The sequence below is a fragment of the Pinus tabuliformis genome, chromosome 8 (genome assembly GCF_031772625.1).
Source record: "Pinus tabuliformis cultivar Carrire ecotype Pingquan chromosome 8, CPIR1, whole genome shotgun sequence".
NCBI classification, from domain to species: domain Eukaryota; kingdom Viridiplantae; phylum Streptophyta; class Pinopsida; order Pinales; family Pinaceae; genus Pinus; species Pinus tabuliformis.
In genome coordinates this window covers 1,973,115,853-1,973,141,838 of record NC_142294.1, presented here as the reverse complement: position 1 = coordinate 1,973,141,838, position 25,986 = coordinate 1,973,115,853, and the positions used below count along the sequence as shown (strand labels likewise).

At 41.3% G+C, this 25,986-nt stretch overlaps 1 pseudogene across 1 annotated transcript in view; it reads right to left on the bottom strand.

Moving 5' to 3' along the window:
* The window catches only part of LOC149244354 (putative F-box protein At5g39460), a 263,392-nt pseudogene that overhangs the window by 184,567 nt on the left and 52,839 nt on the right, over positions 1 to 25,986 (bottom strand). Inside the window, exon 7 of the transcript XR_016246051.1 lies at positions 23,794 to 24,036. The product of XR_016246051.1 is annotated as a putative F-box protein At5g39460 (transcript). The remainder of the gene's footprint in view (positions 1 to 23,793; positions 24,037 to 25,986) is intronic.

Sequence of the window (25,986 nt, the reverse complement as noted above, 5' to 3'; positions counted from 1 at the left end):
TCTAACCATGGTTTAAGCTCTGGATTAGATGTCGATTTGGGAAGTTGGTTTAACAATGCAAAAATCTGGGTTCCTGTCTCCGAGATTGCTAAAATCCCTTCCCAAAGAGATAAGTTACTAAAAGCTATCCAAGGTCCTCAAGTAAATATTTCTCAACAGAAGAATCGGGAAGTTGACTATCATGATGTTCCCATATATTTGCAAAGCTTAGATGCAAATAACAAAGATCACCAGCATTTCTTTATCACCTTATTAGTTAATGGATATAAATTGAATAATTGCATGTTGGATTCTGGTGCATCAGCTTGTGTAATGACTAAAAGGGTCATGGAACAGCTTAACTTAAGAGTTTCTAGACCCTACTATAACATATGTGCCATGGATTCTAAGAAAATTGAAGTGCATGGTTTGATCAAAGATTTGCAAGTTCATCTATCAGTTTACCCAGACATCATGATTGTCATGGATATTGTTGTTGTGGATGTGCCTGATGCCTAGGGTATGCTTTTATCCAAAAAGTGGGCCTCTGATCTAGGAGGAAGTATTCAAATGAATTGGTCATATGCTATGATTCCTTCTCCTAGGGTGATGGTTTTGTAAGACTAAATAGAGAGCCCGAAAGAAAATTTCATGTCGAAGATCCTAAGAGACCTCACAACGAGATAATCAAAGAGCAATCTGACATTGGGAACTATGCCATCATGTCTAATTTCATAATTCCTCCCGATGATAAGATTAAGGATCTCAAGGATAAAGTTTGGTATATGTACTTCGATGGTGCATCGTCTAGGCATGGTAAAGGTGCTGGAATAGTGCTTAAATCTCCCCTTGATCACATTTTCAAGTTTGCCTATCGATTAGAATTTGAAGCAACCAACAATGTCACTAAATATGAGGCTATATTGTTGGGGCTTGAATTGGCAAAATCTTTGAAGATCAAGTTGCTTAGCATTAAGGGGGATTCTGATTTAGTTATCATACAGCTTAAAAATAAATTCACATGCAAAAATCAAAGACTAAGGAATTATCGAAATGCTGTGTGGGATACTATGGAGCACTTTGATGCCCTTGACCTCAAAGCTATCCCAAGAGAGCAAAATAGTTTGGCAGATGAACTTGCCGTAGCTGCTACTACTTTTCAGTTATCTGATGAGCTAATTAATGATAAGATCAAAATGGAAGTAATATTTAGACCATCTATTCCAGATAACTCACAGCATTGGCAGGTCTTTAATGATGAAAAACAGGTCATTCGTTTTCTTAATAGTCTGGATGAGTTTGAAGATTTCCAGATAGATTCTCAGGAGGTTGGATCTTTAAATTATGAGCATATCATAAATCCTACTCCTAGGAATGTGGTTGCCTTAGAGCAACATTTTGATCGGCATGATGCCACGAAGTTGAGAGAAGAAAATAAGATGGACCCAAGCGAATATCTCGAGATAAACATTGGTGCTTCTGAAAACCCAAAGATGGTTAAAATTGGTAGAGGTACTAGTGTGGAGGAAAGAAAAAAGTTAACTAATTTACTTCGCGAATATCGAGATGTTTTAGCTTTTTCTTATGATGAATTAAAGGGCTATAGGGAAGATGTCATGGAACATACTATCCCCTTAAAAGATGAAAATGCTAAACCCTTTCGCCAGAAACTTAGGAAAATTAATCCTAAATTAGCCCCCTTGCTTCAGAAAGAGCTTGCAAAAATGCTTGCAGCAGGAATTATCGCTCAAACAAGGCATTCAACATGGTGTTCAAATCTGGTGATTGTTAGGAAAAATAATGGTACTATAAGGCTTTGTGTCGATTTTCGAAACCTTAATCTAGCATGCAAGAAAGATAATTACCCTTTGCCAAACATGGAGACTTTGTTGCAAAGAGTAACCGGTTCTGGAATGATGTCGCTGCTAGATGGTTTTTCTGGATACAATCAGGTATGGGTTAAAAAGGAAGATCGTCATAAAACCACATTCACCACACCATGGGGTACCTTTGAATACATCAGAATGTCGTTTGGATTAACAAACGCTGGGGCTACATTCCAAAGGGCTATGAATTATGCTTTCAAGGGGTTAATCGGGAATTTATTGAGATTTACCAAGATGATCTTACTGTTTTCTCTAAAGATGGTATCAGTCATGTAAATCATCTTAGGCAGGTTTTCAATGGATGTAGAGAATACGGGATTTTTTTTAATCCAGCTAAGTCTATTTTTGGAGTAACAGAAGGGAAATTACTTGGCCATATCATTTCTAAGGATGGAATCAAGATTGACCCTGAAAGAATTGAAGCAATCCAAAAGATTCCTCTTGCTCATAATCTTAAATCCCTTCAGTCTTTCCTTAGAAAGACAAATTTTATTAGAAGATTTATTCCAAATTACGCAGAAATAGCTAAGCCTATTCAAAATCTTCTAAAGAAATATGCAAAATTTGTTTGGCAAGAAGACGGCAAAAAGGCTTTCCAAGAAATCAAATGTGCTATTGCAAGAGCTCCTGTCTTAGTTAGTCCCGATTATTCCAAGGATTTCATGATTTTTTCTTTCGCTTCCGAAGATACCGTTGCTGGTGTCCTGCTACAAAAGAATAAAGATGGTCATGAGCAGCCTATTGCTTTCATGAGTAGAACACTTCAAAATTCCGAATTGAAGTACAATACCATGGAAAAGCAGGCTTATGCCTTGGTCAAGTCTCTTAAGCACTTCAAAACTTACGTGGGTTATTCTAAAATCATTGCTTTCGTCCCACATTCTGTTGTTAAAGATATATTAACTCAAACTGATTGCTTAGGGACTCGTGCTAGGTGGGTTACTAAAATACAAGAATATGATTTAGAGATCAGACCCACCAAGCTAGTCAAAGGCCAAGGTTTGGCCCAAATGTTGACCAAAGGTAACGAAAAGACTCTTGGTTTGTTTTGTCTTAGCGATCTATCTTCACCGGAGTTGCAAAGATTAGCAGAGCATGAGTGGTACCAGGACATAGTTTATTACTTGATGAATCTTGCTTGTCCTAACCATTTAGCTGCTCATAAGAGAAGGGCTCTTAGACTAAAAGCCACTAATTAAAGCCTTATGAAGGATGTCCTTGGATGGAGAAATCCTGAGGGCATAGTGTTTAGGTGTGTTGATGACGTTGAGTCCAAGAAATTAATCTCTGAGTTTCATTCAGGATTTTGTGGTGGCCATTATGCTGCTAGAACTACCGCCCACAAAATCCTGAGAGCTGGTTATTATTGGCCTTCAATTTTTTCTGATGTGCACAAGTTTGTTAGAGCTTGTCAAGCCTGTCAACTATTCACTGGGAAACAGAAGCTTGCTGCCCTGCCCCTACAACCTGTCATTGTAGAGGCACCTTTTCAGCATTGGGGTCTGGACTTCATAGGGAAGTTCCATGAAAATTCTAGCAATGGCTACTCATGGATTTTGACTGCTACGGATTATTTCACTAAATGGGTTGAAGCCATTCCTGCTAAGAATGCCACTGAAAAGGTTATTATGGATTTCATTGAAAATAATATCATTACTATATTTGGTGTCCCTGCTAAGATCACTACTAACAATGCCAAAGCTTTTAGTTCATCAGAGTTTTCATATTTTTGTTTCAAAGTCTTATCTCATTCGTCAAATTACTATCCTCAGGGTAATGGTCTGGCTTAATCAAGTAACAAGAATCTCATAACCATTATCAAGAAGATAGTAGGAGATAATAAGAGATCATGGAATAGCAAAATCAAGTATGCTTTATGGGCAGATAGAATCACTAAGAAGAAAGCTACTGCTAAATCTCCCTTTGAATTAGTTTATGGCTTGGATGTAACCTTACCTGTGCACTTGAAATTGCCAGCTTATCAGCTCCTTCAGAATTTTTCTACTAATAAAGATTTTTGTTCAGAATAGAATAGATCAGATTGTGGAGTTAGATGAAGCTCGTAGGACAGCGTTTGATGCTATATGTAAAAATCGATCTAACATTAAGAAAAGCTTTAATAAATTCTCTCGATCTAGATCTTTGCAAGTGGGAGATATGGTACTGCTTTGGGACCGCAAGAATGAAAAACCAGGAAAACATAAGAAGTTTGACAGTTTGTGGCTGGGACCGTACATCATTCGAGACGTAGCTGGACCAAACTCATTCCACTTGAGCAGATTGGATGGCGAACCACTTGATCTACCTGCAAATGGCCAAATGCTCAAGCTGTTCTTCAAAGATGATATCTGATGCCATAGGGCATCCTTTGTATTGTATTTCTAACCCTACTCCTTGTTATTTCAGCATTTTATTTCTGATTTAGGATTAGATTTACTTTCCTTGTTAATAAATGAAGAGCTTCTATCTTTCATGTGCTTAAATGTTATATGATGATGTTTGAATGGACGCTACTTTTTTTGCTGTGTGTTGCGTGGATGCAGATTTTGGATTCTCACATTCCTGCAAGTGCAGCAATGTGTCCCAAGTAGAGCCAGATGTTGACCACTACGTGTCAACTCCCCATAGCAAGTACACCCCCTTTTCTTCGCAAAAGGGATAGCGTTTGATTGACATGTCCGTGCCATTTGACAGTCATCGTCGACTTGATCATACTATGTTGTAAACCTAGTCTACATGTGTGAATTGTAAAGAATCTTAGTAGATATGAGTCATGTATGTAAATTGCCTAGGTGGACCTAATTTTCTAGTGATAATCTACGTTCCAGAAGGTTTTTTGTCTCACCGATCCATGATCGGCAGAGTTTTCCTTCAGCCTAACCCCAAAGCCGGAATGAATTTTGTCATTAGAATCTTAGAGGAATCCTAGTGTGTTAATCTGCTAGATTATAGTTGTGTCGCAGAACTGGGTGGTTTATGAGGGTCTATGTCAAATGGGTTTTCCCCCTTGAGATGTAAAGTTGTAAAAGTCATGATGTAAAGTGTCTTGAGGGTTAGAAAATGTTTTAATCCCCTCATAAGTCCTAAGTCCTAGGTCCTAGGTGATTTTTCCAAAGGCTAAGTTCGAGGATCCATTTAAAAATAAATTAAAAATTAAAATTTTTTTAAATTTAAAAATTTAAAAAAATAATAAAAAATAAATAAATAAATAAAAACAATAATAAAATTAAAAAATAAAGAATAATAATAAATAATAATTAAAAAATAAATAATAAAATAAAATAAAAACTTAGAAATAATAAAATAATAATATTTTTGAGTAAAGAAATGCAGAATTTCAATTTTTAATGAATTAAAAAATCCGACGGATGAGATTAAGAGATATCTTGATCCTCATCGACGGTCGAGATCAGTTTGACGTGGATCACTTGAACGAGCTGTTGGGAATTTTTCCTTTAAATAGGGTGCTAGGGGTCATTTGAGATTATTCGATCTGTGAGTCTTGTGCTGAAGAAAGCTCTCTTGTAAACTTTTTTTGGTGCAAATAAAGAAAGACTTTGGCGTTGAAATCTTGTTGGTGTTACTCTCCTAAAGTGCTGTGAGCTATTTTATTTTCTGCATAATTTTATTTTCAGCCATTAGTAATAGCTTGATGTAGAGTATTGTTGAACATAGGTATCTTGTTCACTTGCTAGGGTTTGAATGGTATTAGAATTTCTGAAATAATGGCAGGTATCTACATTGCATATGAGATCTAGTACTGTTTTTCTCTCTTTATTGATGGTTGAAGTGAGTTGTGCAAGAAACCCTTATTAAAGAAATCAATGGGCGTTTGGGGAAGTTCTCGGCTGAGCCAGCCAACTCCCACAGCATTTTCTTGCAGAGCCCAGCCAGTTTTGACTCTGGGTTTATCATTTAGAGTTTATTTTTGAGTTGCATGAGAGTTTTTTTTTCTAAAGCATCTTATAGTAAATTTGAATTCTTAAGTACTTTTGTGGATCATTGACAAATCTGGCTGTTGCAGAGTCACAAAGTTGTAAATTTTGTAGCTGGTTTGTAGGGTTTTAGGTTTTTATCCTTGCATATATTATCTCTGGGTGTTTGTTCTGCCATTGCAAGTTCCAGATCTGAAGGTGAGCTTAAATCTTGAAGCCAGATCTAGGCCCTGGAGGGTAAGATCTGGCCTCAGAATCAGCTATTGTAGGAATACTTATTTCAGAGCTGGAAAATCTTTGTGGGGTGTGATAACTGGAAATTCTAAAGCAGAGGAGTATCACTTTATTTGCAAATTTCTGAGAAATTTTAAAGGGTTCATCAGTTTCTGGCTACATATTATATTTCTCTGGAAAATTTTTTTTATTTTGAGGGTTTGATGCTTTGCAAGCTATCCCAAACCTCACGAAGTTTCCATCGTTTAACCTGCTGCAGCTCCAATCATTTCCACGCAGTCCTCTTCCTTTTGCGTGCTTTCCCTATTCTGCTGCCAACAAATTTGAAACCCACGCAGTCAGCTCTCAACGCCACCCTTCACGTGCACCTCACTATTCGAAACGCTATCCCCTCATCGTATTTCCCTCACCCACAGTCATTATTTTTTGTTGCATCGTGGCTCCTTGTTTGATTTCCTTCCACCAAACAACCTGCAAAAAACTAAAACATTAGCCAAACATTCTTCACGCGTCATTCATCCCACGTTGCATCGTGTATTCTCATCCCTGCGGCAAAACAAAATTTCTCTTGAGACATACGGGCTAGGGTTGAGCTGGTTTTGTTATTTCCATTATATGCGTTGACATACGTTGCTGATTTATGAACGCATGTTTTCCTTAGCGTAGATTCTTTTTTTTTTAGGTTTAGTTTGGATATAGTTCAGTTTTTTTTTTAGGATCTATTCAATTTGTCTTTTAGCTTTAATTCTAATATTTAGAATTTCTGAAGTTTAACTTTGTTAAATCAAAAAAAAAAAAATCCTAAAAAGTTATAAAATATAAAAAAGAAATATTAAATATTCTAGCTTAGTTAGAATTTTTGTTAGAGTTTAGTTTTTTTTAGATTAGATTTTGGCTAAGATATATTTTAAATTTTAGTTTAGATTTAAATTTTGGTTTTAGAATTTAAATAAAAAGAATTTAGTTTTATTTTATAAATTAAAAAAATCATAAAAATAAAAAATAAAAATAAAAAAAAATCATAAAAAGCTCCATTTTGTTTTTAATAGATTTTAGTTTAAATTTTGAATTAATTTAGTTTAGATTTTTTTTTTAGATTTATCTTAATCTTAGAATTCTATTTAAAAAAAAAATTAAAAATAAAAAATAAAAAATAAATTATAAAAGTAAAAATTCATAAAAAGTTAAAAATTTTCTTTTTACCTTTTAGGCTTTAGTTTAGATTAGGTTTTATTTTTTATTTATGGATTTAGTTTTGACTTAAAATTTTATAAAAAAAAAATAATAAAAAATATTTTGGGAAATTTTTTGCAAATTTCAGTCTTGGCTTAGGAATTTCTTATGTTTTATCTCTTCTGCTGAGGCTAAAATTTTGAGGGAATTAATGTTTAACATGCTTTAATGTTTATCTGAAGATTAACTACATGAATGTGATCTCTGGTTATCATTTTATGTGATTATTTCAAGCATTTTTGGAATATCGTTACTGAGTTTTAATCGCTAGATCACTATTAAAGCATTTTGCGTGGTTGTTTAATGCACTAAAGCATTTGAAATTTTAATTGTTGGAATATCGTTAAGCCATCGAGCATTTATCGATCATCTCGCATTTAGCAAAAGTTATCCTTTGTTTGAGGTATTTGATGGTAAATGATTGTTAATGAGCTCATATTTCTACAGCATTTGATAAATAATCGTTTCATCATTCATTTCATAAGGCACTAATCTATTAACTTAATAAAATCAATTTAGTGCTTGTTTCCTCTCGTGTCTCCCAACCCAACTAGTCCACAATTGATCATCCATTGTCCCATAGGGTCTACCCCCCTTAGCCGCGGGAGACAGGCTTAAACGGAGAAATTGGGGATCAGGGTGACAACCCCCGGTCTGAGCGTTGTCGTGACAATCTGTGTGACAACACCTTGCAACCCGAGGAGGAAGTGATCTATCTCCTCTCCTTTCTGCATCTAATATGACCTCAGCTAATTCTCTAATAACATCTTCCACTGCACAGAAGAGCCATGGTATAAAGTGGTCAGGGTCTCCCACATTTCTCTTGTTGTGTTCTTCTTAGGAATATGTGGTATGACATGATCCTTGACCCCATCTAGAATCATGCATTTTTCCTTCGCCTAGGCCTCCTCATACTTCTCATTAGCATTAGGGTCAATTGGGACAGCTACGGTTCTCAAGGCATAGTCCTTGATATGATGTTTATCCAAGATTGCCAGGATCATGGCCTTCTAGATGACAAAATTGGAACCTCCGTCCAATCTGTCCTGATCCCTCAATCCATTCACTGCCATCTTTGCTCCTCTTCTAAACTCCCTCTGAGTCACGACTTCCTTCCTGGAAATCCTCCTGCTAACTGTCGAATCACTCCTCTCTGATCCCCCTTTGCTGCTACAACTCGGATCTGGATTTCTTGGCTAGAAATCCGTCGAGGTAGTGCTTACCTCTACATCGGTTCCATCCCCTTAGACACTGTTCTGCACAGACAGAAATAGCGTCCCACCAACTCCTCAAATCACAATCTGCACATCTCCCTTAGCCCCAGCAACTGAAGAATCTAAGCCCTTCTGGCTCTGCGCAATCACAATGAGAGCCAGATTAGCTCCTCCTGGCCTCAACATCGATCCTTCGTGACTGAGAAAGATGATCGGGCACTACGTAGGCTTAATTTACACCCCTTCTGCCTCTGTGTTGGCCTCTTTCCTGGCTCAGAATGCTGACACAGGCACTGTGTGAGCCTTCGCGTCACCTTCTTTGCACTGCTTCACTCTTCCCTATGCGTCTCTGGCTCTGGAACATCGTTGTCTCTCAAGACAGCTGCTTTTTTGCTGCAAATTTTCAGATTTCTTCCGTTGGTGTCTTCAATCCTCCTTGATCTGCAATCCCTCTGATACCATGTGAAAATTTCTGAATCTAACACATCAGAAACCCCTACTGCAATATCTGGTTTACTATCTCCTACTTGTTCTTTACATTAACAAGTTATTTAATAACATAAATATCGAAGTAAACACAAATGCAGCATTCTCAAATATACAGATTAACAACTGAAATAAACTGAGACAACATAAGGGACACCATTATTTTAGACAATCGTCCCCGGAAAAAACCAATGCAGGAAAACTGGTGCAACATATAGAGGGTTTTATTATTAAGCAGATTATGAGTACAACTAGGGTGCCAGAAACAGCTCACCCTTCAGAGAATATCCTTGGAAGCAATACCTCTATCCGGAGACAGATATTCCAGTTGATCAGCAACCAAATGAACAATCCCACAGTGACTCCCGTTGTTCCTTGTGTTGGACAGCGAAAGTTGCTCCACACATTCTCTGGAACTGTGTCACCTCCTTAGGGACTGCATCACCCGCTCTGGCTCTATGTCAACCAATCAACGCTCACTAAGCCATCACTGTCCATTGTCCATATAACAATGTTGCCAACTTTATCAGCAACTAGGCCTAATAGAGACTATCCCATCTAGGGCTTCATCAAATCTGACACAAGTACTTGAACATCTTCCCATTGATCATGCTAGGGTTTCTAGATTACATATCTCAAACCTTTGCCATAAACCAGGGTTTCTTTCAAACCCTAACCTCATAGTATCCATCAAACCCTAATAACCAAATTGCCTAAGGCTTCCTTCAAACCCTAGAATTCTTTTAAGGCTCTTTCTTGCATCCTTTAGAGGTATCCCCATAAGTGTGATCTTCAATGACTTTTCTTTAGCCCAACTCCGATTCCATTTTAATTTTTCTTAGGGCTATATTGTTCTTTTCTTTCATAAATGCATTTCTTCATTTACACATTAAATTCGCCCCATAACATCATAAAATTATCCAGATTTAGATCATTATTCAGAACATATGCAACTATGTAGAAAGAACAATATCATCATCAATGCAATGGAACATAAAGGAACAATAGAAGAAAAGCATTCGCACATAGAGACACCAAGATTTGTCGGAGACCAAGGCAAAACCCAGTATGGGGAAAACCCTTTCAAATTCTTCTCCTTATTAGATCGTCATTGAATGATTCAGCAAATGGGAGTACAATAATCCATATCTTTAACCATAAACCTATCCAACAATAATCAACTAAACAATATGCATGAAATGAACCCATCAATGCTTATACTCAAAACCCTGATTCAGAAGCCTGTAATGAACTGTCACTGTCTACGGTCAACTGTCGAACCCTACACTAAACAAGTGAAAACTTCAGACAACTAAAAAACCAAACCCTAGATGTTGGTCGCATGGAGGACATGTTGTGCATGTGACTAAAAGGCTTCAATCGCACAGATGACCCTGGCAATGAGCGACTGTGTCATGTCCCCAATTAATAATTTTGCTCAGGGAATTCTCAACTTTGCAATTTTTGGCACTTAATAAATATATTGCATAAAAACTTAGGAAAAGTGGGTGAAAAAGGAAAATTTATAAAGGTGCCACCCCCAAACATTAGAATAGCCAAGAAATTTGATGGGATGTGGGGAGTGGGGGCCACTCTAAGGGAATACGCACCCCTTGGAGGAATTCAAATTGGGTGAGAGAGGGAATTTGATGGGTGGTTCCCACAAGGATCATGTGGGATGGCTAGCTATAAATTGGAGGTGAGGCTCTCATTTTAGGGGCTTTTGAACATTTGACAAACTTTGATGTTGCTCAAGTTGTTCAACTGAGTCACAAGTGTTGTTGAGCACCAGAGTTTCCCAAGGAGGAAACTCCCCCTTCTCTTCGGTGGACTATGAGTGCCACCCTAGGAAGGTTTCACCATTGCCTTGTGAAGGCAGGGAGACGCATAGCACAAGTGCCACGAATTTTATGAGCTAAACCGGGACGCAGAATCAGAGCTACGCTATGCTTTGGCGAGTTGGTGCCGGGAATTAGAAGCCACACCATTTGGTGGACACTACTTGTAGAATTTGTTGGAGGAGAGGAGAGAATTGCAGAGCAGAAGTGAGCCCCCATCACTAGTACGAATTTCTCTAGTTGAGCCTACATAGTTACTACTCAGGCCTACGCAGTAATTGAGAGGGAGTTGTTGTGGGTGGTCTTGGTCAGAGGTATTTGGAGCTGGGTTGTTGTGTGGGAGTTAGAAGGGAGCCAAGGGGAGATTTTCCACTATTTTGGAGGGCTGTAAAGACAGAAATCCCTACAGACCGAAATTCACCGGTAGTGGAGAAGCGTTGGGAATTTGGGGTCAATTTTGGAGTGTCAAAACTAGAGAAAACCCTTTCTGGGTTTTTGTAGGTTTTTGACAAGGATCTCATATCTAAATTTGTAGAATTTTTTGGGCAGATTTGAGGGGTCAAATCAGGGTCTCAACACAAACAACAGTGCAAAATTACTAGGGCCAGCACAGATTTCTGGAAGATAAACTCCTGCAGCAGTTGGGCATTGATATATCGACCACCTGAGGCTTGTAGCTTGCCTTGTGCAAGCCCAGGTGCACTCTTTCTATTTCACATTGTACTCCAGCAGTTATATATAATAAAATTGCCCATTTTGGCGTGTTTGGGAGCATTTATAGTTTATTGGTGTTTACTGAAAATTTTTATGTTGAATTGTCTTGCATGTTTTTGTTATCACTGTAAATTTTTCCATTAGGAATATTAAAGTGGTATTAGAGCATGATCTTGGCTAGCTGTGGAGGAGCTAGCAAGATCATGGAGGTTTTGGCCATGCATGCATAGTGACTGGTGAATTTATGGGCACTCCAATGACACAAAAAGGGAAGAGTACACAAGGGATCATGGAGGAATTGATGAGGCTGAACCAACAATTGAAGAGGCAAAACCAATAGGTCCTAGAGAAGATGCAACAATGGTGGGGATGTTGAGTCATATCCAACAGAGAAGCCATGTGCATGCAAGCACAACCCAGCAGTATAACACCCATACGTATGGCCAATTTTGTTATCCTAACATGCCTCATTTTCTGGATGAGCCAGAGGAGAATCACGGGTCAAGGACGAGATCATCCTGTAGAGGAGGGAAGTTAGAGGGTGAGACCAGGGGGCGTTTCTACCGGTGGAGGCCGGGCTTTAGATGTCAAGACCCTGAGGAGGAGGTTGAGCATGAGGACATGCAGGATGGTGAGGGGCACATTGATATACCTAGTGTGGCGCAGGAGTCACCATTGTTGGAGACCTCTTTGATAGCACTGGTTGACACCTTGGTGGAGAGAGTAGAGCCTACACCCCTAGAGCCATATGTTGATGAGGTGTTGTCCCTAGGTGAGGTGCTAGGAGACACAGAGGTACCCAGAGCCATGACTGAGTTCCCTGATGGCAGCCACCTACAACAGCATGGAGAACACATAGAGGGACGTGAGCTAGTCATGGAGGGGTAGGTTGTGACCCATGTAGAGCCCATGGTGGAGGAGGATGAGCAATCATCTTTTGGGCCAACCACCGATTTAGACCAGGTAGATGCACAAACCGTCAACACGCATGCAATACTTCTAGATGGTAGCTCTCTTCAATCCTATATAGATGGGGCTTGCAGCATTGCTAGGCTACCTCTATACAGGGGAGAGAGAGAGGTGGAGTTACCTAGACATATTATATGTGTTGACCATCCTGGTGCGACATGAGTTGCGCAGTGTGCAGCGTCCGCAGGTTGGAGGGCTAGTTTAGTGTATGGGGGTTTGTTCTTTCGATCGTTTCCTTTAGGTCGGATGGTGAGAGATTCTGATTTGGTACTCGATGGAGTGAGCTAGGTGTATGGAGTCATTTATAGGTCAAAGTGAGAGTCAACAAGCATGTTCAGGCATCGGGGATATTGGAGGCCCAGGTTGGCATTGGAATCCAAGTGGGACTACCTACCATTTGCGAGATACGCAGATTGACTATGGCATTGGTGGTATAGTTGACACAGCGATCGAGCGCATGCATTTTCTAGGAAAATTTCAGTCAGCACCAATGGCCAATCAGTGTGTGAGGGAACTCCATGGGTCATCAGGTTATGATGGTTATGTGTGGGGTCACGAGATAATCAACACACTCTAGCAAGAGATTGTCGAAAGAGGTGACATTGGCAGGCCAGCAGATAGTACCTTGTATGGGGTTGGCGATTCTCCACAGTTATGTGGACAGTGGGGCACATAGGACATAGAGGAGCAGAGCAGTGGTAGCATCGCTACTGGTACCTAGGGAGATTCACTTCGCGGGTCTCTCTAGAAGGATTCAAAGGGGAGATCCATTCATCAAAGGGTATGATGATGCGATGGTGGAGGTGATGATGACAGTCGGGTGCGGGCCGATGCGTACTATCACAGCTTTAGGCCATGACATCCAAGGATGTGTAGGAGCATACAGTGATGAGCAGTGGCCTACAGAGGAGCACAAAGATGCATGGTTATTTACTGTAGCATGTTGGCGTGCGTTGTGGAGTAGGAGGAGCGACTCCCATCGCAATGAGTACACACAGGGAGTGTCAAGTACAGTGACACAAGCAAGATATGAGACGATACAAGATGGTCAGCGGTAGCAAGGGGTATCTAGTGGTGTACAGAGATAGGTCGCAGGGTACAATGGCATGTTGTGGAGTACGGGATACTTGGTGGTATGCAGTGGCATATGGTGCGGCATAGTGGGCTCTTGGAGTGTTGCCTCCAAGGAGACTTATGGACAGGGACATAAGGTGTACCATTGGGTGCAGCTCACCCCGGATCGATGAGGACGCGGTTGAGCTTCTTGGGACGCCATGTTCAACAAAGAAAGGTCTTCAATTGGGTTATCAGCAGATCCGAGGCAGAGAGAGGGACATCCATATGATTACTCTTCGGTATCCCTGCAAACTCTTGATCATACCCTTGGGGACCTACCCACCCATCACCCTCTAGTGTTGCTTACGGTCGCAGAGCGTTTGGTTGTTGCCCCTTGATGCTTTCCGTTCAGGCAACAGGACATGGGAGGCCCACCTTAGGCAGTTGGATGAGGCACCGCATATCATGGGCAAGGAGGAGACTCTCCAGTCGAGACATTTGGTGGAGGCACGAGTTGACGGATATAGACTTAGGGATGGTATGGTTTATTGCCAAGGTAGCATAGGTTCCACTCATGGGCATTACAGGAGCCAGAGGAACAGTGGGTGGTAGACTTCGTCTATAGGAGCGTACCTAGACTCCGAGCAGTGTCCAAGTGTATCATCAAGAGATGGGATAGCGGGTTTCACTACATGGTCTGGTAGGAGCAGGGAAAATTGGCATGCTTGGGACAAATTCGTGATACTTGGGGTCAACCTATGGTATACATACAAGGGTCAGAGATGAGGACCGGATGGGCTCTAGCAGGCAGTAGTGCTATGCAGCGACAACCCATGAGGTGTGGGAGTTGTGGACCTCTAGTATGGTTATGGGAACCAAGGATCCAGTTGATGTGGGGGGCACTCCATTACTTAGTGAGTACGGTCGTGATAGCGGGTGATCCAGTTCATTCCCAGGTTGACACATGGGGGATCACCAAGGTCTTCATCATATGGCGACGCAAGTTGGTGTTTAGGATTGGGGCCAACCATGGAGTGATAGGCACAGACATTGCTAAGTCCTCTTGGCAAGTTAGGCATAGCCTCAATCATCACATATATTATGGACGAGAATTGCAAGAGATGAGGCTCTGGTACAAGCATGTTAGACAGTTAGTCATGACCAGAGTGTCGAAGGGTCTACTGGACAGTTTCTTCCTGCAATGGGCTTGGGGCCCTGTCATCACAGTACTTGACAGTTCAGCTACCTTAGGGGGTGAGCTTGATTTGACAGGGGGAGATCATTTCGACCTTCCCATTAGATTCTAGTGATTCTTTATTGGCATGGGGAACTTCACCAGCATGGAGGGATGACCAACAGGGGGAGTTCAAGGGAAGCTCGTGCAGGCAAGGATTTATCTCCACAAGAGTTGGATTGTATCTTTGGGTGCCCACCCTTCAAGTACATGAGATGAATGACTCAAGAGAGCAGTTGCACGGGGAAACAAATAGGGCTTTATATGATCGTGTTGTTTCCTTTACTGATGGTATGCAGAGGGCTTTGGGTGCCTATACCAGGTTGGGCAATGAGTGGAGAAACGGGTGTTTCATTTTGACCAGGACGGCTTGGGGTCCTAGTATCGAGAGACTCCTTCATGACAGGATAGTGTTGGGGACAGGGATGACTTAGTGGCACATTTGGGACCCCAGTATCATTTGTAGTAGCCATTTGGGTAAGATGATAGAGGGACACTTGTTCAAGCATTGCTTGAGGACAAGCAATTTTTGGTGGGGAGAAATGTCATGTCCCCAATTAATAATTTTGCTAAGGGAATTCTCAATTTTGCAATTTTTGGTAGTTAATAAATATTTGGCATATAAACTTAGGAAAAGTGGGTGAAAAAGGAAAAGGTGCCACCCCCAAACATTAGAAAAGCCAAGAAATTCGATGGGAAGTGGAGAGTGGGGGCCATTCCAAGGGAATACACACCCCTTGGAGGAATTCGAATTGGGTGAGAGAGGGAATTTGATGGGTGGAGCCCACAAGGAGCATGAGGGATGGCTAGCTATAAATTGGAGGTGAGGCTCTCATTTTAGGGGCTTTTGATCATTTGACAAACTTTGTTGTTGCTCAAGTTGTTTAGCTGAGTCACAAGTGTTGTTGAGCACCAGAGTTTCCCAAGGAGGAAACTCACCCTTCTCTTCGGTGGACTATGAGTGCCACCCTAGGAAGGTTTCGCCATTGTCTTATGGAGGCAGGGAGTGCCATAGCACGAGTGCAACGAATGTTATGAGTTAAACTAGGATGCGGAATCAAAACTACGCTATCCTTTGGGGAGTTGGTTTCGGGAATTAGAAGCCACACCATTTGGTGGACACTACTTGCAGAATTCGCTGGAGGAGAGGAGAGAATTGCAGAGCAAAAGTGAGCCCTTCTCACCAGTACGAATTTCTCTTGCTAAGCCTATGCAATTACTACCCGGCCTGCGCAGTAATTGAGAGGGAGTTGTTATGGGTGGTCTTGGTCAGAGGTATGTGGAGTTGAGTTGTTGTGTGGGAGTTAGAAGGGAGCCAAGGGAAGATTTTCCACTATTTTGGAGGGTTGTAAAGACAGAAATCCTTGCAGACCGAAATTCACTAGTAGTGGAGAAGTGTTGGGAATTTGGGGTCAATTTTGGAGCATCAAAACTAGAGAAAACCCTTTCTGGGTTTTTCTGGGATTTTGACAAGGATCTCATTTCTAAATTTTCATAATTTTCTAGTTAGATTTGAGAGGTCAAATCAAGGTCTCGACACAACCAACAGTGCAGAATTACTAGGGCCAACACAGATTTATAGAAGATAAGCTCCTGCTGTAGTTGGGCATTGATATATCGACCACCTGAGGCTTGTAGCTTGCCTTGTGCAAGCCCAAGTGCACTCTTTCTATTTCACATTGTACTCCAACAGTTATATATATAATAAAATTGCCCATTTTGGCGTGTTTGGGAGCATTTTTTATTTATTGGTGTTTACTGAAAATTTTTATGCTGAATTGTCTTACATGTTGTTATCACCATAATTTTTTCCATTAGGAATATTACATACTATAGTCAAGATCTCTCTTTCGCATGCCTGCAACTAAGGCCCAAAACCCTAAAATAGAGATGTGAGCTTCAGACCCTGCAATTTCACCTTCGTGCGAACCCATTCCTCCGCAAACCTACCTCAGACCTATGCGAGCCATAAACAAGAAAGAGAAAACGATCCAAGATGATTGTCCAAATGAGGTAGAGGTCACTTGTATTTATAGCCTTCCAAGGGTGTCCAATTTGCTTTAGGGCCGACCTGATCAAATATACACGTGTGGGCTTATAATTCAAAAATACACTTTCCCTTGTCCAAATTTGATGATCTTTAGGTCGATTTTGGTCGTCTCGAAAAGAGGAATTCAATGCAATCATCATATCCATCAAATGATTTGTCCAAAGTGGAATTTGGACCTAGTTGCCAATTTTAACACTCTAGAGCAATTCGCACCACTAGAACATTGGCCTCTCTCTACAGAAAAATCGATCTCCAGATCTCTCTAGAAATCGTTGTGATAAATTCCTCCAGAAATCCTATCTCTAAAAGTTGTTGATGTCGCTCTGTTGATGCCCCTGCACTGCCTCTGTGCCCTTGCTATCACTGCAATATTGTGTCTCGATAGCTCATTCATCTCTATTCTCAAAGTGCCCATCGATTTCCTCTTATAATCTCTCAATATGAATCAACGGTTGTGATCTAATCTCAATAGATGGCTAAGATCATCTTGATCTCTTCAAGTGACTTTTCGAGAAGACTCTAGAGGGAAATCAATTTACCCTAATTAATACTGATTAATTTAAGAATTTAAGCCATTTCCCTAAGTTCGACTTAGGAAAATTAATAAATTGGCTAATTAATTCTAATCAAGGTCTTTTCCTATGAAACCTTTTCTGTGTATTGGAGAAAATGTGTTCCCTAGCCTCATAGACATAATATGAGACTAGAACACTTGTTCGAGCTACACAAACTAACAAGATTATAGGATGAATTTGCTCAGGAGGAGATAAGGATAGGTTCCATGCATGCAAGCAAACAAAATAGTGAGGAAGAAGAGAACCTTGCTCTTGCAGGTAATGTTGATTTGGGGCAGCATCGGATGTGCTCTAGCCACGAAATTTGGTGGAGAGGTTGAGGGACATGAGATCTCCAATACCAAGAAAGGGTTTGGGCAGATTCTAAACAGTTCAGGAGATATTAAAATAATTAATATTTTTAATGGAGTCCCTAAGTCTAAACTTGGGGAAATTAAAATATTAATGTGGATTGATATAAAACTGTGTTAGAATGGTCCAAAAGACATGGATCAAGCAAGATCTAATCTTAGCCGTTGATTAAGGACTTTATCTCGGCGGTTGATATGTCAACGAGAAAAGTATAAGAGAAGGCTTGAGGGTCACTTGGAGAACACACCAGAGTGATCAGTCATTCTATTCTCTAGAGCGGGGTTTGCTAAGAGAGATAGAATCAGTGATCGGAGTTGCAGCTGAGGGGCATTGAGTACAAAGAGACAGAGAGGCAGAGATAGTGTCGGGAGAGCAGCGCAGGAGCCAGAGAGAGTGACGCAGTAGCAGCTAGGGCTCACGCAGGGCCACGCAGAGGCAACCAAGAGCTGCGCAGTGCTTCAGAGAGGCCAACGTTGCTGACACAGAGGGCCAGAAGGCTGACGCAAGGCCTCCTGAGGCTAACGCAGACCCCTTCAGGGAGATGCAGGGCCAGTGCTAGACAAAGAGAGGCTGACGCGGTCCAAGAAGGCATACACTGGGGTTTCTGGGGCAGATTGGAGCGGACGAGCTGCCAGAAGGTGTATCCGAGGTTTCATCCGGGACATTTGCCTCAAACTGAGAGGTATTACTGCCAAGGAAATTCTTTGTTGGGTAAGCCGGATTTGGCACCCAGATTGTACTCTGAAATTGCTTAATAAGAAAACCCTCAGATAGCTGCATCGGTTTTCCCACATTGGGTTTTTCCGGGGACATTGGTCCAAAAATAACGATGTCATTTGGTGTGATTGTTTCTGTTTCCTTCAGTTGTTGATCTATAATATGTTGAGCATGCACTAGTGTTTATTTTCAGTATTTACATTGTAAATAACTTGTTAAATAACAGAACAAGTAGGTAGGAATAAATCAGATAAAGTGCATGGAGGGTTTCTAACTGGTAGACTTAGAAACTTCAACATGGTATCAGAGCGTGGTTGCAGATCACAGGAGAACTGAGGACATCAGCCGAGCGGAGCAATAGCAGCAGAAAACAGTTGTCCCGAGTGACAAAAGTTGTTTCTAGCAGAGCAGCAACAAGGGAAGGGTGACGCAATGCCTGCGTCATCAAGGGTGAGCTAGGAAGAGGCAGCGCAGAGGCTAAGGGAGGCAAAGGGAGCCTCACGCAGAGCCACACAGAAGCTAGGAGGGCTGACGCAGTTGGCTGAGGAGGTCGGGTTGCTAGTGCCGGGATTGCACAGAGCCTAGGAGCTCTCACCTTCAGGTTGCTGGGGTTTAGAAGGCTGTGGGAATGTTGCAGAGTGGAGCTGGTGAGGTACTGTAGTCAGAACAGTACCTGACAGGGCAAGGCCAAGAGGAGGGAGTTGCTACCGAGGGTTTCTAGCTGAGAAACCCGGATCAGTGGGGGAAATCGAGACTCAGAGGGAGTCAGATCGAGAACTTCCAGGAGGGAAGTAGAAGAGCATCATGGCACTACACAGAGTCTAGAAGGCCAAAATCTTATCCGTACTTGACAGAAATCGTGTCAAGCACTTCACCTTGAAGACAATAGCTATCCCAGTCGACCCAAATGATAATGACAAGTACAAGAAGGCAATGGCGAGGGCCAAGAGAATCATCCTTGACGGGATCAAGGACCATGTAGTACCACACATTGCCGAGAGGGAAACGGCATATGAGATGTGGGAGGCCCTAAGGAAATTGTACCAGCATACTTCTGTGCAGAGAAGAATGTTACTAGAAAATCAGTTGAGGTCGTATCAAATGAAGAAGGGAGAACCAATTGACACCTTCCTCGAAGGACTGAATGAGATTCGAGATCAGTTGACTGCTATAAAAGCCATGTCGGATCAGGAATTGATGGTGAGGACAGCCCTGAATGTTGTCTCAGAAGACTGGGAGGTATTTGTCCAGAGTATACTGGGCAAAGAGACACTTCCACCTTGCGATGAGATGTGGGCAGCTCTTCACCAAGAAGAGATCAAACGGTAGTCAAAGGCGGGAAGCCGCAGTAATGGGATCAACGTCAAGCAGGAGGAGGAAGATGTTGCCCTAGCATCTGAGGGAAAGTAAGAAAAGCAGAAGAAGAAGGATCTCTCCAAGATCAAGTGCTTCCACTGTGGGGAGCTAGGTTATTATGCGACCCAATGTCCAAGGAAGAAAAGTAAGGGAGAGTCTTCCGAGACTAAGGCAGTGCCAGCAAGGGCAGAGAAGAAAGTGGAGATAGACGATGACTATGCCATGAGTGCACACGCACCACTTGAGCGGAAGTGGGGAGACATTGAGCTGTAGTCAGGTGGACTACAGGTGATGAGGGCCAAAGATCCTCGAGGTACCCATCCTCTTGGATTAGACCTTGCTACGGGAGCCCCGAAGAGGAGTAGCAGGACTGGCTGATGTGGGTAGAGACGGATGTGGATGGAGTGGCAGAGAGAGCTACAGTGCCAAAGTCCTGAGACAGTGCGAGGCTAGAAGGCTGCAGCAATGCGAGAGGCACAGGAGTGTTGCACCAGTGCAGGATAGCACAGAGAGGTGTGCAACGGTGCGAGATGCAAGGAGTTGTTGCAGCAGCACAGAGGTCAGAGAGGGAGCACTTGTCAACAGCAAAGGGAGCTCCAACATCAGGAGGGTCTCTAGCCCAATAGAGAGGTCAAAGTTGGGAGATCAATTACTTACCTCTCAGTAACTGAGTTGCAATGCAGCGGTGGGCAACACGATGCAGCATGATGAGAGGAGTTGCAGTGCAGCAGTGGGTAGTGCGATGCAGCATGATGAGAGGAGTTGCAGTGCGGATGCAGTGTTGGGAGAAAGGACCAGCAACAGCATGGATGCAGAGGGAGTTGTCGTATAGATGTAGTAGTGGCAGTGGCAGAACCATGGGCAGCAGTGCAGAGGATGGTGGGCAGCAGGCCTAGCATCAGCACAAGGATCGATGTCGAATGATCAGAGTAATACTCAGTGAGGAGTATTGCTAGAGCACAGTGCTCGCTAAGAGGGAGTGTTGATTTGGGGTAACATCGAATGTGCTCTAGCCACGAAATTTGGTGGAGAGGTTGGGGCACATGAGATCTCCAATACCCAGAAAGGGTTTGAGCAGATTCTAAACAGTTCATGAGATATTAAAATAATTAATAATTTTAATGGCGTCCCTAACTCTAAACTGGGAAATTAAAATATTAATGTGGATTAATATAAAATTGTGTTAGAATGGTCCAAAAGACATGGATCAAGCCAGATCTAATCTTAGTCGTTGATTAGGGACTTAACCTCGGCCATTGATATGTTAACGAGAAAAGTATAAGAGGAGGCTTGAGGGTCACTTGGAGAACACACTAGAGTGATCAGTCATTCTATTCTCTAGAGCGGGGTTTGCTAAGAGAGATATAATTAGTGATCGGAGTTGCAAGTGAGGGGCATTGAGTACAGAGAGACAGAGAGGCAGAGATAGTGCCAGGAGAGCAGCACAGGAGCCAGAGAGTGACGCAGTAGCAACGAAGGCTCACGCAGGGCCACGCAGAGGCAGCGAGGAGTTGCACAGTGCTTCAGAGAAGCCAACATTGCTGACGCAGAGGCCTAGAAGGCTCACGCAGGGCCTCCTGAGGCTAATGCAGACCCATTCAGGGTGACGCAGGGCCAGCGATGGGCAGAGAGAGGCTGACGCAGTCCAGAAAGGAAAACGTTAGGGTTTCTAGGGCAGATTGGAGCTGAGGAGCTGCCAGAAGGTGTATTCAGGGTTTCAGCCAGAACTTTTGTCTCAAACTGAGCAAACTGAGAGGTATTACTGCCAAGGAAATTCTCTGTTGGGTAAGCCGAATTTGGCACCCAGATTGTACTCTGAAATTGCTTAATAAGAAAACCCTTAGATAGCTTCACCGGTTTTCCCACATTGCGTTTTTCCGGGGACATTGGTCCAAGACTCCAAATATAACGGTGTCATTTGGTGTGATTTTTTCTGTTTCCTTCAATTGTTGATCTGTAATATGTTGAACATGCACTAGTGTTTATTTTCAGTATTTACATTGTAAATAACTTGTTAAGTAACGGAACAAGTAGGTAGGAATAAATTAGATAAAGTGCATGGAGGGTTTCTAACTAGTAGACTTAGAAACTTCAACAAGTAAGGATAAGGGAATGGAAAAGAAAGGCTCTGGTGGTGGAGCTACCTCTAAAGAAGAGAAGAAGAAGGACATGAGCAAAGTGAAATTTGTTGTTTGTCATCAATCGGGGCATTATGCCAACCAGTGTCCAAACAAAAAGAAGAAGGACAATAGGAAGCCACAGATAGTAGCTTCAACAAAAGTTGATGTCTTCATAGATCGGTTCGAGAGTGAGTTCTCATCAATAGCTTATCTTTCTAGCTCAGCCACAGACAATGGTGCTTCATCTCATGTGATTGGAGCGCCAAAGTACTTCACCAGGCTGACAGAAAAGGATCTAGACTTCCACATTGAACTTGGCAATAATGCCGAGTGCAGAGTAGCAAGGGTTGGGACAATCATGTTCCAAAGGTAGTCTAGAAAACTATTGACAGTGTAATAGGTGTTGCATGTGCCAGGGATGAAAAATAACCTCATCTCAGTCTCATCATTGGAGGATAGGGGTTATTTTGTTACTTTCAAGGATGGAAAGGTATATCTTCACCCTAAGGAAGCTAGCTTCAGAGTAGCAAAGGTGATTGGAGTTAGAAAGGGAAAGCTTTACAGGTTATAGTTTGAGACAACCTAGGCATTAGTACATAGCAGAACAGACTTGTGTGGCCTTTGGCACAAGAGGATGGAGCACTTGCATCATGGGGCACTGAAGGTGCTGAGGGAGATTTCCACAGGTCTTCCAAAGTTCAGCATAGATTAGTATGAAGTATGCAAGGGATCTGCGCTTAGGAAATACACCAAGACAGTTTTCCCAAGCAGTGACAACAGGTCCAAGGGAATCTTAGATCTAATACATTCAGACGTGTGTGGTCCTATGTTAGCGACATCTTTGACAAGGTATAACTGTTTTGTTGTGTTCATTGATGAATTTCCCAAGAAGACCTGGATCTACTTCATAAAGACCAAGGATGAGGTCTTCAGTCGGTTTCAAGAGTTTAAGGCTCTTGTGGAGAACCAAACAGGAAGGAAAATCAAAGTGTTGAGGTTTGACAATGGAGGCAAGTAGAGGCAAGTACACCTCCAATGACTTCAAGGATTTTTAGGCAGGTGTAGGGATAACGACGGAGCTAATAGTTCCTTACAACCCTCAACAAAATGGGGTTGTAGAAAGGAAAAACAGGGCCATCGTCGAGGCTGCAAAGGCCATGTTGCATGACCAGGATCTACCCATGTTCTTGTGGGTAGAGGCTTGCAACACTGCAGTCTATGTGCAGAACAGGAGTCCACACAAACTGTTGGGGAGGATGACTCCTGAGGAGGCTTTTACAGACAAAAAGCCTGAGGTTGGACACTTTTGCATTTTTGGGTTTCTAACATATTCCCATGTCCCTTTTGAGAAGAGGAGAAAGCTCGATCCTACAGCGAAAAAAAGAACCTTTGTCAGGTATAGTGAAACTTCAAAGGCTTACCGAATTTATATTCCAGCATTAAGGAGGACAGTGGTCAGATAGGATGTAAAGTTTGAAGAAGAAAAAGTCTTTAGAAAATCTCACGGAACAGATTCATCAGTATCACAGGATCAAAAGCAGGTAACTCCGAAGGTTGACCAGGTACAGGTTACAAGTTCAGGTACTGGTATAGGGGGTACAAATACACATGGTACGAGATGCACAAGTGCAGGAACAAGTACAAGTACAAGTGTTCAGACTTCGCAGCAGGATGATAAGCGAGAGGCTCTCTTACAAATCAAAAAGGAGAAAATTGAAGAGCAATAAGCAGTAAACATTCAATATAAAGGATAAAATTGATCCTTGGGCTTTAAAACGTAGAACTGTAGCCAAAACCATCAAGAAATGATTGATGAACAAGAATATGACCAATTTTATAAACTTACCCATTCAGGATTACCGGTTGATTCTTGTTCCTGAGTTGCTATTTGCTGATTGTCATGAAAACGAAGAAACCTGTGTAGAAGTTGGTCTTGGCTTAAACGGACATTTTCATCAAGTATTTCATCACGAGAACCAAAGACACAACGATCTGGTGCAAGTGATTTCACTATCTTTTCCAAGTGGCATGTTTGAAGTATTTCTGGAGCTTCATAGGAAACATTCGAACTTGATTCATCAGCATTCACCTATTAAGAACCATTGATAACAAAACAGATTAATATTTTCTTGGTTGGAATTTCATGGATATGTATTAACTTTTAAGCTATAAAGTTATAAACATGTTGAAATTTGCAGCATGTGCATAAACTTAAAATGTTAAGGCATCTGAACTTAAGTTTGATTCTAACCACCATCTGAAATATGGAAAATGTTTTCAGGAAGACAACAGCTGTTAAGTAGGTCCATCAAAAAGAGGAATCTGCTTTTGTTTTGTAACTTAAATCCTGGTCTTGAAGATTGGCATCATAACCCACATGGGTCAGATCACACAACACTCTTATTAGTAATTATACTTTCCATTAAAACTTTGAAACATTATTTAAAAAATAATCACTTTGAAGTAGACAATAATCATAGGCCATCATTATCTTTTTATCGTAAGGGAGGATATGGATCCATGAAATGCATATAGGCAATGTTATTTGATGAATATAAGCCAAAACTAACTTGTAGAAGCACCAAAGAAATAGAGTGGCAGATGCACTATTTATAATATACTTAGCATATTTGATATCAATGGTAAAGGGAACTTAGGAGCAGAAGTTATAGAGGTTTAGAAGAAAGATAAATGACATCCACAAGTGGATTCCTTAGTACCAAGGAATAGAAGATGATATCTTCTGGGATAATGGGGCAACAGTGATTCCATATGTCATGATATTAAAGAATAAAACTTTTAGAGAATTCCATAATAGTCCTTTTGTGAGTTACATGAGAAGGGGAAAGACTCGTGAGGCATCTAAAAAACGTGTCTTAGCAAAACATGAATGACATTGCACATTACATAGGTACTGTCAAAATTTTCAAGTAAAGAGGTTTAAGAGGCATATTACTGCCACTACCGGTATGAAAAAATAAGTGTGGAAGTCTTTTTACACATTCTATTTTTAATCTTTCATAAACAATCTGTTAAAAAAATGAAATATTGGTCATATTGAGCACACTCAATAAGATACATAGGAATAATCCCTACCATTTGATAAAGGGCAACACATATAGTAATCAATGAAGTGATCTACAAATATCCTTTACCAAAAAATGATAAGAACTCGAAGTTTACAGGAAACTTCTGAAAGGAATTATTTACCCCTTTGGAAACTCAACTCAATTTTAGTACTGGAGCATCAACACTCAGAGGATGGAAGACATTTTGAGAGCCCACATCATAACTAATGAAATATTGGTCATATTGAGCACACTCAATAAGATACATAGGAATAATCCCTACCATTTGATAAAGGGCAACACATATAGTAATCAATGAAGTGATCTACAAATATCCTTTACCAAAAAATGATAAGAACTCGAAGTTTACAGGAAACTTCTGAAAGGAATTATTTACCCCTTTGGAAACTCAACTCAATTTTAGTACTGGAGCATCAACACTCGGGGGATGGAAGACATTTTGAGAGCCCACATCATAACTCACCAAACTTTGTAGGAAGAAAGACTTCCTCCACTGGAAGTTTGTAACAAACATACTACATAATAAAGCATAATAAATGTGCATACCCATAATGTACACCCGATATTGACATCAATGTCGCAAACACCACGATAAAATCGGAAAATCACAATTTTTGTGTGTCGCCTGTTACCCCTATTTCAGCAGGGGTACATATATATTCATTGCAGCATTCTTAAACACCATTGTAAGCCCAAGGTCACAAGTCAAAGCCATGTAATTGTTGATTTGGGGTAGCATCGGATGTGCTCTAGCCACGAAATTTGGTGAAGAGGCTAAGGCACATGAGATCTCCAATACCCAGAAAGGGTTTGCGCAGATTCTAAACAGTTTGGGAGATATTAAAATAATTAATATTTTTAATAGAGTCCCTAAGTCTAAACTTAGGGAAATTAAAATATTAATGTGAATTAATATAAAACTGTGTTAGAATGGTCCAAAAGTCATGGAT